At 39.9% G+C, this 16,740-nt stretch overlaps 1 long non-coding RNA gene across 1 annotated transcript; it reads left to right on the top strand.

Annotated features, from left to right (window-relative positions):
* Positions 1–236: 236 nt before the first annotated feature.
* On the top strand, positions 237–14,024 carry LOC134416830 (uncharacterized). The gene is made up of 3 exons (XR_010027424.1): positions 237–340; positions 12,679–12,766; positions 13,639–14,024. It is a non-coding gene; the product is annotated as an uncharacterized LOC134416830 (long non-coding RNA).
* Positions 14,025–16,740: the final 2,716 nt, after the last annotated feature.

Genomic DNA, 16,740 nt, shown 5'->3' with positions numbered 1-16,740 from the left:
ATATTGTTCATTTGTAATGAACGATATGGTCAAATGAAACAGCAAAGTTGTCTCTGAACATCAGCATAGAGAGAAGGATTGGAGTTGAGAAAGAACAGAGAGGAAAGATAGTATGGGGTTGGAAGAGCTTCTGGAAAGTTGCATGCTGATGGCACAGTGTGTAAAATTCTTTCTGTGTTTGCATTCTGGACCTAATTCCTGACTTAGTTTACTTTCCTGTTAGCTGCTGAGTGCCAGCCTATTGCTGCTGCTGCTGCTGCTTCTTCTACCATGATCTCCTGCCACCTCCACACACTGTGTACACGCACCCCTGAACAGGATAATTGCCCTGTGCAGTTTGGTAAGCACCTTTTCAGTTATCTTTAAAAGAGCACTTAAGAATAAGATGAATTACAGCTTCCAGGGGCAACATATGTAAGTTTGAAGTCACCCTGCTGGGTTTTATTACATTGCTATCTCTGTGCAGTGCACAGAAGACAGTGCACAGCACTTTAAGGTCAGACTATGAAAGGACATTCCTAGGAGTTAAAAGTTATACTTTCCAGATGGAAGTTTTGAATTTCAAGGGGAGAATTTGGATTTGACTATTCCCCACTATAAACTCACACGTGGTTTTTTAATTAGCCCATGTCCCAAACTGGACAGCATGTAGTTTCTACTTCCTTTTCTAGAAGTCACCACAACCTTAAATTAACTGAAATTGATTGATCCCATGAATTTCTTTTTGTTGGAACTCGGAACAAAAAATAGCAAAAAATGGGAAAAAATTTGATATCAGTAATTAATAGTCAAAAATCATCCCAAATTAGCCTTGGTGTTAACAAATTTGTATGGGCTGCAGAGAGAATAGTCACAAAATATTGTTTCAGACTAAATAATATCCTTGGAGTGCCCCTACAGATGATGAAGAAAATAGAAGAGATCTATCTGCAGGAGCACCTTCTCTTATGACTAGAAGAGACATCTGTGAATATATTCCTACATGTTTGCATTAAATGCAATCATAGTTTCATATTTTTTTTCAAAAAACTTCAATTCCTTCCTTGTTATTTTGGGATTCAATAACATATAGAGCTATTCAAACCCCACAGCTATGGTGAGGTCATGGAACAGAACTGATCATGAAGAGCTGGCCAGTTCAGACTGGTTTTTGAGTATAATCATTTGTACCAAGTCAGTGTCAGGAACACTAAACAACCCTATGCAATTCATGTGAGGAACAATGAACGATCCTGCATCATTGCACAAGTGCTATGTGCAGTTGTAATTTCTAAAAGAGATCCGTGCTCTGGACAAAGTCTCACATTTGCCTGTGATTTTTACCTTGGGGTTAGGATGGTCTGTCTCCACTGTGTCTTGGTTTGAAAAGACAGGTGTCTGCTAAGGAAGGCAGGAGACTCCCCTGAAATGGAAAATGTAAACCCCCTCCCTCTGACTTGTTATAATTTTGAAATTAAGGGGCGCTCAGGCAAAGATATGGGAGAAGGAATAACAGTTCTTTATTAGGGAAGGAAATTAAAAATAAAATAAACAATGAAGTAATACAAAACAACATTGACAGAGTCAGAATATGACCTGATCAGAGTGGTCAGGGTGTTGGTAGCAGATCTGATTAAATGGTGGCTGCAGTGCTCCTGGAGTGACAAGTGTGGTTCTGTTGAAGCAGTGATCCTGTAGAAGGATCACAGTAGTCTTCCTCTGAAGGTCCAGTGGTGGTATAGATGGGCCTGGTCCTCTGGGAATCCTGTGGAAAACGCTGGCTGTGGTGTTACAAATCTCAGGTTATGTCCAGGTAGGAATGCTTGGCTCCTCCCCATGGGTGGAGCTTCTCAAAGTGGCATGATGTAATTTCATCAGTAGCGCAGTGAGACTCAAAGGCCCATTAACAGAAGGTATCTCCCTGAAGGGAGGATTGGTTGTGGAAGAGACAAAGAAAACCGGCCAATTTCACCTCTAACAGATGGGGATACAATACACACCCCCATTTCCAACCTAAGATGCTCTCTAGTTTTTTAACCTTCAATAAACTCAGGCTTGATTCCCTCCTGAAACAAGCAGAGACAGTGCCCACACCAGTGCAAAATCCAGCACCACAACTTATCACAAAAGGGAATGCCCTTGCCTAGTAGCTTTTACAAGCTAAAAGCCATTGGATGTGCCAGTGAACACATTCTTTTGCTGCACAGTCTTACATATTCAGTGAGGTGAAACGGGCTCTCATCAGGCCCAAGCTTCCTTCAGTAGGTACCTTTTCCCGTAGAACAATTTATTTTTTCTTACCCCTGAGCCAATCCTGGATATCCATATGAGATTTCAAATGTCCAGAAACCTGGATAGACCCAAGATCCTTTTACAGTGTAAACTCTTGTCTGTGCGCAATGAACCCACCATGACAGCACTGCAGCACAATCTGTGCACCACTGAAGAAACCAGGACCCACTGGGTGCCACCATCCATCACACAGGATGAACAGCCTGCCTCTTCCTCTGGTTGACTGAAATATAGCACTGTCAATTAAAGATCTCAAAAGTGGTCTGTGCTGACCAAGGAAGGGGATGTTCAGCTGGATGGAGACTGGGATAATAATTTTTTCCTTCCACAGGAACAGCACTGAAAAATAACTCCACTTTCACAATGCAGAAGTTAAGTCTGAAGTGTTTCTTTTCCCTGTTTGAAATAATAATTCGAGCTTTGTAAAGAAAAAATTCAGGTCAAATCCCTTTGGTTATTATGTTACATATGATTCAATTATCTTTAAGCCAACAGCCTATGTATTTGCAAAAGTCTTGTCACCCTGGGAAATCAAACTCAGTCCCAAAAGGCAAATCCTGAATGTTTTTAAAATCTAAAAGGGACATACAATTGAAAGAATCTGTACACCAATAACAAAAGTTGTTAGGATGGCTTTGTATTATTTGCTTTGCAGTCTTTCATAGGACTTAATATTTTTAAAGTTAATTTTAAATTTTGACAAGAGAGTCAGAAACAATACCTTATAATATACAAATGTTCACTTTTTTCTTTTGTTTTATAAGCTGCTCTTGAATTAGTCTTTTCAATACCTTTGCATGTCACTTAAGTAATTCAGAACTAGGTGACAATTATACGAACTCACAAGGTTTAATTTCTGTTTACAGTTCTGTCGAATGCATTGCTCAGTTACAAAGCATGAATTGCAATGTGTTTGGCACAATTTAATAATATGTTTTATTTAATATGTGTGTTTCTCATACCTAGTTCCTTCAGTTTATAAATGTTCTGTCATGTAAATTTTTATTGTCTACAATAATAATGGAAAATATATGAGGCACAAGAGATTTGAAAGTCAAACCCAAGTAATTAAAGAACAGTCAAGTTTTAATTTTAGCAGTCCCTGACATATGATTAACATTTTGTAAGGAGAGCTGGGGCTCACAGAGTGGATGCAATTTATTGTACAGGTGTGCAATATTTGATTTACATTTGTATACTAATATTACACTGGAATCAGTCAGTCAGGTTTTCATTTGTGCAATCCTAATGTTCAAGGGTCCTTCAGAATGGATTTTCATTAAGTTTTGTTCGTATGCCAGAATCACAATGTGGAAAATGGCACAGAGAAGGAGTTGGGTGTCCTGATCCACTGTGCCCATGGGCAGGCCCCAAATCTCTGCGCTGCACTGCTGGGCCCACAGAAATCTCCAGACCCAATGTACACAGGGCACTCCTCCAGAGCCATGCCATTTTCTCCCCCCTCTCAGCTGCCCACACCAGGTCCTGCATTGAGCTGAGCTGAGCAGGACCCAGGGACAGAGGCAATGAGAAATCAGAGATTACTGGAGGGAGCAGGCACGCAAGCAATGGCTCCATCTGAATCCTCCTAAATACAGCCTCCAGGCACAGCCTGGAGCAAATTAATCAGCCATCCATTAATCCATCTCTTGGACATCAACATCCATATGCCCAGAAAAGACAATAAATCCAAACAGTTCCAGATTTGGCTGCTCATAGTAGCTCTTCCAGTCACTCTGCTGGAAGTGCTGTGGATGTAAGCTAGGAACGAAATGAACAGACGCATTCATGCTTAGGCAGAACGCACCAGGGAGGCACACCACAGATAAACAACGAGAGGAATCTCCTGCTTTGTAAATAGCTTGAAGTGCTTTCAATTTAGTCAAAGGACTCAAAGGCATACTTGTGATGGGATTTCTTTGTGGAGAGGTTTGTTTCTGTTTTTCAGCCCGGAACCAACAACAGTGGTTTGGGTTTTCACCCATCTCGTTTATTTGGTCTAATGATGGAAAGATTTCTTACGAAGGAAAACCTTGACGAGCAGTTTAGCAAGCCTTGAGTATAATTATTTTTTCTTAAAGAAAATCCATCATTTAAAGACCCCTGCAGCTAATGTGTGATGCAGTGATCCCTGTTGCGTCTCCTCAGATACAATCGCCTCAAGAAGCACAAGGATTGCTTTGTACAACATTAACATGTCACCTAGGTTCTAAGGAGTGGGTTAAAAGGAGGGAAAATAGGGCAATTTGAACTAAATTGTACTAAATACATAATTGCAATAAAAAAAAATTATGCTGAATGTATATTCAATCAATATGGCTGCTGAGGAGCTGCAGACACTCCATCCTTTTATGTCTCCCTGCAGGAGCACGGCAGCAGCATACTGTTCCACGGCCAGCTGCATGGGAAAGGAGCTGTTATCCAAAACTACACAGTGCACAAGAGTACATTCACGCACCACTGAGAAACACTTCTAGCAATATGCAGACATACGTACTCTATTCTGGCAGCTCTGACCCAAGTGCCTACAGCAAGCCTGGAAACTGGGAGGAGGTTTTCGATTTTTTGGAAAAGAATACATAATTTCCATAGCACTGAATGGTACAAAACTAGCTTCAGCAGGAAAGGTTATTTAAATGATGGAGAATTCCAGACAGTGAAGTGTAATAAATAAACTACTGGCAAAATGTGATCTATCATGAAGATTTTTATGTATCTCCTTCCCTTTCCCAAGTGCACTGTAATGGGAGTCTCAGACTATCAGAGCAAGGCTGAATCTGTAAATATCTCTACACATTCTTTTGGGCAAAATGTTTAGTGCAGTAACACCTCACTGATGCAGTAATTTGTTCAGATCAACCAAGTCACCTTGCCAAGAAAAAACAGTTGCTTCAGAACATTTTCAGAATACTAAAACCAACACCAAATGAATACAAATGTAGAAACAGGTAAACAACTTTTAACCTGAGGTGAAATGCTATTAAACTTATGTTCTTTCAGTGACAATGAAATCCATATTTTAACCCCAACCAGAATGCCTCCCCTTAGTGCAGATAGCTATATCTCATTTAGAGGAAACTGATCAGGTGAACAAAGTGGTAATCAGCCCCCTATGGACATTTTTCTGAGGATCCAGAAATATTTGTCAGTATTTGGTCAGACAGAAGGGGCCACCTAGATTGGTTCAGTCTTTGATTTTGTCAATATACGATTCACACTGAAAAGTAAAATCAAGGAATATCATGGTGCTTCCTTTTCCCTATCCTATCTTTTCACAGAGTGCTCTTTAGAGATTTCTTGAGTCAGAGCAGCTTTGTTCTTAATGGCCCTTCATGGATTGCATCTTCCTGGATCCAATAGGTATAATTGCGTTATAACTGTACTTTGCACTTCTCCATGCAAGTGCGTCTGATGGAGGTCACATAGTCCTTATACCAATGGACTGACTGATGGAGTTCTACTCTTCATTTTCTAAGTGAATGATGCTGACTTTTCAAGAGGTCTGAACAAGGAAATTTCTCTTTGATGTACCCTTCATGCCCCAGTTTGAATGGAGAGATGGAATACTTTTAGTATGTGCAATAGCATTTCTTTCATCTGTGTGAATCCCGCCACCTCTACCTGATGTTCATTTGTATCTGACATAACCTCATACAGTGAAACAGCTTTTCAGGCTAAATTACCATAAGTCAGCCAGGTGTAGTTTTCTTCCTTCTTTCCATGAGGTGTAAACTATTGTCTTTCAAGTGTGGAATAGAGTTGGAATGTCTTTTCAAATCTCTCAAACACTTTATTACTGAGTTTATAACACCCAGTTCAGTCTTTCCAGCTTTAAATCCAAATTGCAAAACTACATTGCTAGGTGAAAGTCCTGAACTAGTGATGGCCAAAACATCAGTACTATTATACTAGCACTAGAGATCTCAGGCTATCTGTCAGCTGATGACACATTTCTCACAATTTTCTCCTGTTCTCAGGGACCAGAGCTCATTCATGAAAAAGCAGCAGCATTTGAAAATTACACTAAATGCTTCTGTATATGGAATATCCTTTGGGATTCAAGAGCTATCACTAGCAGGGGAGAAACAAATTTCTCTACCCAAAAGTGTTCTGGAAGGAGTCTGAATCTGTGATATCTTTACAGACTTGCATTGGCTTTTACTAAACATTGATGGTTTATACTCCTGGTCTGGAGAGGCCTCTTCAGAGTTCACGTTATTCAAGAGGAGGATTGAAATTTAGCCTTGTCTGGATTTAACTAGGGTAATGCATGATCTCCATTTTTAATCTGAAATTACAGATCCAGCTCTTCTGTTTGATCATTGTGCAAAGGAGCAGGCAGTACACTCCCTCTCCAAAAGGGAGTACCAGTGATAGACCATGACTGATGTTTTCCTCCTCCCCTATCTACTAGACAGCAGCTTCTTCTGCTGTCTGTCCTCAGCACGTCACCAGATTGCTGATTGAAATGTTTCAGGAATCTTTGAAATCCTGCCTGGTTTCCCACAATGTTTTACAGAATATTTTCGGCACCTCCACTTTTATTTATGGAAAGGAGAGAGAGTAATCGTTTTGCTGGAAGGTGAAATTTTGATAGACAGGGAAGGTATGTTTCACACACATTCAGCAGAAATTTCAAACGCATCAGAGGTCAGCACTACATGGCCTGGTCGATGAAAAATGGAAGCAATAAAATTGACCATTTTGACAGTATGAGCTTACCTGTTACTCAACTAGCAGGCTCATCATTTGTCCTGCTGTCTGTTCTGAAGATATTAAAATAATGAGCATGGCAAGTCATGAAGCAGTTGAACAGGCCAATCTTTAAGAAAATAAACCTTGTTCACAAGCCAAAGATTGATCTCACACATTTTAGGTGAAAACCATTTAGTAAAACAGCCAGATCCATGGTGATCTTTAGTCAAAGTCTATTTATTTTTGTTTATTTTGTTGTGAGAGAGTTGTAGCTTCTGAGATTTGAATGAAATAGACTAATCTTTAAGGTGTTTCAAAACAAATGTTTGGGCAGTGTCTATACTTAGCTGCATTTTTTCCCCTACTACTTCTCTCTCTCTCTCTATGCTGCCCTTCTGCAAGGGAGACAGCAATGTGAGGGGATTCCCAGTGTTCAGATTCCTTTTCAAGGAAACCCATACTCAAAGAGCAAAATGCTGAGCTAGTTCTCTGAATTTGCAGCTGTGAAAAATATTCCCAGTTTCACTTTCAACCTTGTTCAAAGGATTCTGTCTTCCTGTAAGATGTCTGGAATTTGCATACACACGAATTAGCATATCTACATACTTATTTTTTTTTTATTTTTCCTCATAGTCATATAAGGAATTCCATTAATAACTTTAAAATCCACCTATATTGAATCTGTTTTAAGTTTTATTGCTTCTTTTTACTTAAAAAGTACAAGCTATTTCTTGTCATTTCTCTCTAGAGTTATAAAATCCCCAAAAGGGCTTCCAGTGTTTACCTGAAGCACTCAGTTGTGGAGACCCATTGATAAAATTCACATCCCTTTTACCCCTTTTATTTGAGTGTCCAAAAGAAAAGCATCTGAGCACTGCATAGCCTGGTGTCTCCAGAGTGAAATGGGGACATGCATCTCTACCTTGTGGCTAAGCACACTGCAAATCACATTTATAATCAGTGTAAATTCAGTTTAGGTGTCTGTTGAATGTACACTCTGATGATAGCCCCGGCACCTTCCTGAGTATCTTTTTCACTCTTTTAGACTATAGATAGTGCAGTGCAACACAAGCAGACCTGTAAAACAAAAAATTCAGGGCAAGAGGGCCTGCTCTGCTTACTGCACATGGGAGGGTATTTCTGTTTGGCTCTACTCCAGTCCCATGGACCAAAAATTTATCGGCAAATGATGCAAGTTACGTGCACTTCGTGAGAACTTCTTCCAGCTTGGTATAGAAAGCATGAAATCTAGTTCATGTGCTCTGACACAGCTCACAAACCAAAGCACAGAAAATAGGCATGTTAGAGACACTTGGCGTAAAATGCACTTCTGATTAGAGGAGGGACACTAATGTAGGCCTCCCCTCAGGCAGCTGAGATGTCTAGGGTTGCACCATCTTTCTCTAGTTAGTGGAGTGAAGATATTTTAGAGGGCAGTTGAGAACTTGGAAAGACTGAACTGCAATTCTAAGAGGCCTCTGTCTTCCACAGTAAATGAGCAGAACTGACTGCTTCAGAGAGTCAGCTGAAACTCGGCATGATGTCAAAGACATTCCTCCGACTTGGAGATGAGATTTTATAAAAGAGTAAAAATAAGAGGATAAGACAGCAGGATAGATCTTTCAATGCAGAATTGATGCTAACAGTCTGCTTTATCAAACCGCCCTGTAGGACTCTACTCTTGAAGAATGGTTCTCTGCCAGGATCACAGAATCTCATCTGCTTACAGCTGCAGTTCTCTTTGGAGAGATTTAGAAGTCAATAGAGAAATGAAAGGACACCCATGACACCAGATATAAATAATGAGCTGTGTAAATAAAATATTTGTCTTCTTTCTTTGAGTGAAGTTCCAAAAAGTGGATCCTTGCTGTCAGCAAAAATTGAGAAGCGTCAGCAACTCTATTAGCAGGTCCCTTTGTTTGGTGATTTCTTTTTTTAAATGGAAACATTTTGAGACCATAAATTGTTTAAGAAACAGTAGGAAAGATTTTTGGGTTTTGAACAATGCAGTCTATTCAGCCAAACATAGCTAATGTAGTATAGAGACCACAATTGGAAAAAACTGTTAGTCATGCATCAGTTAGCCTTGTTTTCAGACTGAACATCATTAGACAGTGAAACCACCTAAATTAATCTAAATGGTAAACTAAAAACAGGCGTTCAGATTGTATCTTCAAGCAGGACTCAAAGATTAGGACTCATCTGTCAGAGGCTGGGCTGTACCTGAAACAGTCAGGCACTGGAGCCCAGCAGTCCACCTGCACTTCATGTGACAAGTCTGCTGTGCACAGTAGGATAGTTTTTGGACATAACATGGTCTGTGTGCTCCATTTGTCCTTGCAAAGAATGGCATACCTAAGACATGGAGGTAGACATTTCTTGATGAAGCAGTACAGGAGGGAGCAGGATAAAACACTGAGACCCTGTGACAAACACTCCATAGCTTTCCAAATGGCATCTAAATTCCTGGAATAGTCCAGGAAGAAAGGCCCAAGAAACATGTGTCAGCAGTTAGGTATGTTGGTATCCTCAAAAACATGTTAAAAACTGAGTTCAGCAGGAGAATAATTTTTTTTCACCTCCTCATTAGTGTATCCCAATTACATATCCTCTCCATGTCCTGATATTGCCCTCTCATTTGTTGCCACAGTCCCAATGTTCAATAAATCCATGGTCTGCTGAGGACCAGAGTTACAGTGTCAATGTTCAGTCTCAACAGCCTTACCTGTGAAGCCTAAGAAGCAGAAATGGAGGAGGGCCTCAGAATACCATCTCCACCTAAACCTTTCTTCCTTCTCTATGCCACCTCTTGTCATCACACACAAAATATTCAATTTTCTTTCAGGTCCTCTCTCAGGCCTCTCCAGAACTCATCCATTCATCTCCCCTCCCTAACCCAGATTCTGCCCAAACCCAAACTTAAAGCACTCAAACTCTCTAGCCTCTTTATGCACTTTATTTTGGTTATCAATACCAGCTAAGCCTTTCTGCTGCCACTCAACAATGCCTACCTGCCTCATTTTATACTAAATAATGCGTGTTGTGACAAATGATGCTCTTCCTGGGCCCTCCATTTGTACCAGGAAAAACACAGATTTGCTTCTCACTGATAAAGAAGACTGCTTCAGAAGAACTGGATGCTGGGGTTTTAAAACACTACATGTACATTTTAGGGCATTCAAAGAGCATAAAAACACTGATATTTCCACTATGTATGTACAGAAGAGGTGATCTGTGTACCTAGAGACCTTTAGCGTCTAATTTTAGATATCTGAATTGACAGTAGAAATTTGCAAAGGTCAACAAAGTAAAAAATGGCTAAGTAGATGCTCACACCAATTCAGGAGGGAGGCTAATTTGACCAGATGAATCACAGCCAGTGAGTCAGAAGCAGAGCAGCAGCAGAAGAAACCAATTCACAGTTTGCATCTTCACAAACTTCATAAAAGTATCCCAGATGATTTGTCTACTGTTCAAATGTTCTCTACCAAAAATTATGTGGTTGTGAAGAGATGTTCAAGGGATGAGGGGAAGAAACATTGTTTTCTGTGGCTAACATTGGAGCCAGAAATCAGAGGTAGAGAAGAACTTACACAGAGTGCTGAAAAAAAATACTGAAAATGTGGCAGCTTCACTTTCAGGCTTTTATTTGCCAGAGTTTAAAAATACAATAGCTGTGCAGTGTGTGAAAAAAAAAAAAAAAAAAAAAAAAAGCTACATAAGATACATAAGATAGGTTTTATAGACACTTTTAAGAGTCTTAGTGGTGTATTTTTAACTTGATAATTTTACTTGCCAGCCTCCCCATGATACTTGTAAAAATAAAGGAATACACTCCTTATTTTAGCCAAACGTACTATATAAACAAAATCCAAGGAATGTATTGAATTAGAATGCTAGACTACAATAATGAGTGAACTTGATTGCATTTCCATTTCACAAAGCACTTCACATTTGCTACTAATATGCTAAAACTTGTGCCAGTCAAAATAAACTTGACTATCACAGCAAGAGAAAATTGTCAAAACACACAACTCAATTCCTCTCTCACTCATATTAATTTTATGCTGGAATAATTTCTTTTTTCTTTTTGTCCCCCAGAGATATTCTTGACATGACAGCTAATGAGCAAAAGAAACTGTTTGGATAGTTCTTCTTGAAAACTTTTTGGTTATCAATCTTAGACAATCCATAATGATCTTGAAGGAAGCATCCAGATGAAAAAACTAGGAAAAATATGTAAAGCAGAAGAATCTTGGGAGAGTTCCATATGCCTACTAAATCCATTCCATTTCTACTAGATCCACTCCATTTCTAATGCTTTGCTTTTTGCCTGGAGTCCATGAGCCATTATCTTTCCCACTGGTCAGAAAATCACAGACCACTCCAAGCACAAAGAAAAAAAAATAAAATCTGTAGCATGAGCTCATGGGATGCTGGTTTTTTGGCTTGGAGAGACAAAACCAGAACTAGTTAGTCTCCTCACTCACTCACTTAGTAAGAAAAATGAGAGCACAGAGTGGTCTCCCTTTCAAAAGTGCGTGTGTGACCTTTAGTGTTATCCTGCTAGCACTAACTGCAGGCTCCTGTCCATTCAGGCAACAGCAGGCATTTTTGTGCTGCGTGGCTAGTCACCCACACACCATCCTTTCCTCCTTTTGTTACTGCTGTACTTTCAGTACAGGCATTGCTTCCACTGGCAGACTTTTCGCAAGACCTGAGACGTACAGCTGGTTACACATCAATCACATATCAGTCCCAGTATTAACTCATTCTTGCACTGACTCCATCCCACGTTTGCATCCTCCCTTTGCAGCAGTTATATGTTACTTTTACCAACATTTTCTTATTAACCAGAGGTAAGCTATCCCAAGGGACTAGGATGTTCTTTACCACGTTCCTTACCCCTGAAAACACATTGATCCAGTTATAGCTTCATGTATAACTTCAATTATGGCTTTTCCCACAGGATTACAACGCACCTGTGTGCAGGAAACAACATGAAATTTTCAGCAAAAAATGTTAACATTCAAATTAACTGATCAGATAAGCTAAAATACATGGACTCTGACAGTGTGACACCAGATGACAAAGAACTTCAAAACCTGACATCAGCCTGAGGGACTAGTTAAAGATAACAAAAAAGTGTGATCATCTTGGACCACTCCTAAAAATGCTGTGCTCAACAAATGGCAACCCAGCCAAGAGATTAGCAAACAATTGCCACAGTCAACAGTCTATGCAGAGAGCTACAGTAACATGCTGACAGCATTTCCTACTGTGGGCCTCGGGAGCAGGATGCTCCGCAGCAGAGCCAGTGCGTGGGAAAGCTGGCATGGGCAGCACAATCACATCAAAACGGGCTTGGTGCTCACACTTTGCTAATGTTGAGCAACGTTTAGACAAAGCCCTCTGAAAAATTATTTTCATTTTGTGGGAATGTTTTTGCAAAGAGGCTTTCTTCTCTTTGTAAACAATCGCGGGAAAAAGATACACAGGTTTCTGACAACTTTTATTGTCAATCTCCATGTTTTGATTAGAGCTTTGGTTTTTGTACTTTGCTTGAATTAGCTTTTTACTTTCTTATTCCCACACAGCATTGAAACACAAAACTCTTCACTGATCAGTGATGAACCTCAGAAATAGCAGGATGTGTTGAAGAGGGAATTCTGGTAATACAGACAGTTTCAATTTCTCTTTTTTGCCTTGCAGATTACATGTCTAAACAGGAAGGAACTGGTAACTGAAACTGATTTAGTCATAAATGAGGTCTAAAGAAGAAGGAAAACACAATTACATGGTATGCAAGCTTCATCTTTTATAAACATAACTGCGTCTTGTGCTGGAAAGGGCTTATTTTTCCTCAGCAAATGGGTGTCTGACTTTGTTTTTTTGTATGAAATTCCATGTCAAGAAATGAGCAGATGTTGCACAAGTTAGGGGTTTCTCTAATCAATCAACACTGGGTTTTTCAAAACATCTAGACACCTTCCCTGCCTGCTAGCAAACTGAAAGGTGCTCGGCTCTTCCTTCTATGACAAAATAACAACTTTCACTCATTTTCAATGTCCCAGAGAGAAAAACTGATAATAAAGCAAATTTGTTGCCAACAAAGTATTTTTATCGTGTCTCCCATCATACTATTCATCACCTTTTAGGAAAATGCTGTTTCACTGTGATTCAAGTAGGATGGAGCAATGTGAGACAGCTAACAAATCTGATAAAAGAAGCAATTGCACATTTTTTATGTTTTTCTGGGTCAAATCACATTCACAAAGTAAAAAGTGTAGTAAGAACATTGGGACTGACAGAAAACAACTGACTCTTTTTGGGTGGGAGATATGGGCAAAGAACTGTGAGCTTTTCACAAAACAGTGAAAGCTGAGACAGGGATAGACAGTCTGGCCCACAGCAATGGTTCTCATCCTCCTCTGCCTTGGGCTTTGAGCACTAACCTGCAGGAAGACAGGTGGTGGCATCATGTGCAGAGACGCAACAATATCACAGCGAATGGTCTCATTCACTGGTGAAAAGTTAGTTTTCCTCTGTGCATCTCCCTGCCATTGTTGGACTCTCATATGTTAGTGGTTTTGTTTGTTTGGCTTGAGTCACTCACATGGTTTACACTTTGTTGAGGTTTCAATATTCAGACTGTTATTTCTCTCTGAGTAGGTGGCCATGCCTATATCTGGCTCCACTCTCCAGGGAACTTTGGAATGGAATGCTCATGGTACTGGGACTTGCAGGTCAAAAAACACCAGCAGAATCTGGAAAGCTGAAGGATGGGTTGCCAGTGATGCCATGATATCTGGCTCTGCATCAATCCCTCCAGAAGGCTGAGAGGGAACTGCCAACCTTGGAATCTGCTGGCCGGGCTCTCCATTCTCAGACATTGATTTCCAGACCTCGGACCTGCCTGGCTTTGGGATCACTGAAATGCCTTAGTTTGTGTTTGTGCTGGTTTTAAGGACTCCTTGAAAAGGCAGAAGTAAAATAGTGTCTGACTTTTTGTAGGTGAAGCCTTCTTTATGCTTTTTTTTTATTTGCTTGGTTTTTTAATGGGGCTCAGAGAGTGTACAAGAACATACCATCTTTTTAAATAGAGCTCTTTTTAATTTTTCACTTTGAAAATTCCTAGGGAATAGGAATTCTAGTTTCTTGGCAGACCTAACCATCCCAAGGTATATGCCTTATCATGTTTTATTCTTAACAGTAAGTTCTGAGAAAAAAATCATAAGTAGAAACCTGAACATGGGGAAGAACAGAACATTGCGACAGACAGAACATATGTTCCTATCTGATGAATTCCATATTTACTCATGACCCTGTTTTACACAGATCTTGAGCAGCATAAATATTTGATTTATGGATGTGTGTCTAAGGTTACCAAACAAAGTGCTTAATGCATTGACAATGCCTTTGGGAAAAAAACAAGAAGGGCTTGTATGTCGAAATCAATTAATATGTTTTCAGGAAAATACTTCTTATCATTAGAAATTAGTTTTTAAAAAAAAAGACTGATTTCTGAAATGAGAGGGCTATTTAGAGTATTTTGAGCTTTATCTCCACCTTTACCCCAAGAGAAAACAAAACTAGAAGAAACTCAAGTTCTCTATGCATGAAATAGCATTTGGAAGATTACCATGTCCATTCTCTTTTTGTTTCTCCATCCTGTTCATCTCACTGAACATACAAACCCAAACATTTATTTTCAAATGCATATTCAGTGTTTGATCTTAGAAAGACTTTTCTTAAAACAAAGTATTATCAGATGCCTGGTCAGGAAATGATATAATAAAAGTGTATCATTCTTGTCCTGGTCTTAGAACATGAATAAAATAAAAAATAAGAACTTGAAATTGCCAAGTATGTTTGGCTTCAAAATATCTAAACTCTCCAGCATTTATCCAGCGCCAGAGAGATATTATTTTATATGTGATATCAACATAGAAAAACATTGCACTGTAAATGCCTTCTGCAAAACCTAATTCTTAATGGTTTCCTAAATATTTTGTTCTCAGACTCATTATTTTAGTCCCCACCAGATTCAAAGAATCTTTACATTAAAGCTATAATCTATGTTATTCAGAGGGGAATGAAAAAGTTCAAATCCATGTCTATTTATTGCTTAGTGTTTTAATTTGTAGTGGAAACAAGAGAAAATGGCAGAGGTCCCTATGACCTTCCCAAAGTCACACACAACATTACTTTCCTGCACTCAACCTCCTTGAACTTCACCAGCATCCATCCAATCCTCCTTCACCCAGACTCTCTTAATGGCCTCTCCACAGCCTCCCTTCCTCCCTGGGGCCAGTGCACACCCTTATGTCCCTCTACTTTCTCTCCCTTCCACTGCAGCAACCCCAAGTTTGCTGCTGGAAAGTCCCTGATATTTGCACTGATGGCAGATCCTTAAGGGGCACTGCCCAAACCTGTGCACCTGTGCCACCCAAAGAGCTGCAGCTGTGCAGGCACACTGCATGCCACACAGGCAGGTCTCTCCTGTCACCCTGGCACATCTTCCCCCTGCTCTCCAAGGCTTTGGAATGTGTCCACTGCACATTTATAGCAGGTCCTAATAATGGTGCAGCTTTAATATCCACTTGGCTTTCTTTACCTTTGTTGGGAATTTATGAGTAAGGTATTGACAGCTTATTACCTAATTCTCTGTGATCTTGCTCACTAGATTTTTGATTTACACAAGGACCTTAACTAAAAGTGCAGTTCTTAAAGTCAATTAAATCAGGGTGTCTTCTCTTGCAGGGACACTTTCAGATTGATCTCAGCCTGTTTCATATTGATTTTTCTACTTGCAGAACTCAACCAGTGTTGCTAGCTCCAAATGAGCCCAAGCATGTCTGCCTGAGGCTTTGTGAGGATGTAACATTCAGGGGGGAAGAAAAGCACTGACAAAGGGAGAAGCTGCACTGCTGTTCCCAGAGCAAACAGGCATCCTGAAATGTGAGGCTCCGTCACCTTGAGCTCAATTAACTCCTGCTGAGTAAATAAATGCCTGGCACTGAGACAGAGTGCTTTCTGAGGCTATTTATTAGAATTTGGTTTTGAGGGAAGGAGAGAGGAGAGTGGGGCTGTGAATCTGAACTCCAATGGTAACTAAATAAATCTATTATATTATTCCTAAATATAGAGTTTTTTCCTAAAGGGCAAGGAGAAATATGCTTCCTCCGCTGGATGGCCAAGGTTTAAACCTTAAGTTTGTGTCTGTGGACTGTGCTAGAAATATATTTCTTATTTTATTTCCTCACCCCCACTAAAGGTCTTCAAAATAAAAGCTCAATGAGTATGAAGGCATCTTGTACAGACATTTAAGAAACCAGTCACTGATAACATAATGAATAGTGTTTAAAAGCAGGGACAGTTCTCTGTCCTGTAATCACACAGCACACAGTTTTGGTGGCACAGCAAACAGCACAAGGCAGAGTTTCCAAATCCTTTAGTATTTCAGGAAGGTTAGGCAAGGACTCTATAGTGCTTTTTATCTCTTTAGTGCTTTCACCTCCTAAAACAGCAGTCCAGCATTGCAAATTAAGGTAAGCAACAGAAGAAAAAACAACACCGGCTCCATTTGATGGTTTAGATAGTGGGAGAAATTAATGCCACATCCCCAGACTCCGGGCAGTGATCTGTGATGGTGATGGTCCAGGTATTTTGGAGGAGTGGTACCTGGCAGACAGGTGATCTAGGCACCCTTGTGTGACAAGCCAGACAGGATAGAAATTATAAAAATCCAAGTTCACACCCTAAGGATTAGTT

The sequence above is a fragment of the Melospiza melodia genome, chromosome 3, assembly GCF_035770615.1.
Source record: "Melospiza melodia melodia isolate bMelMel2 chromosome 3, bMelMel2.pri, whole genome shotgun sequence".
Classification (NCBI taxonomy): domain Eukaryota; kingdom Metazoa; phylum Chordata; class Aves; order Passeriformes; family Passerellidae; genus Melospiza; species Melospiza melodia.
This window is presented reverse-complemented; position numbering and strand designations above follow the sequence as displayed.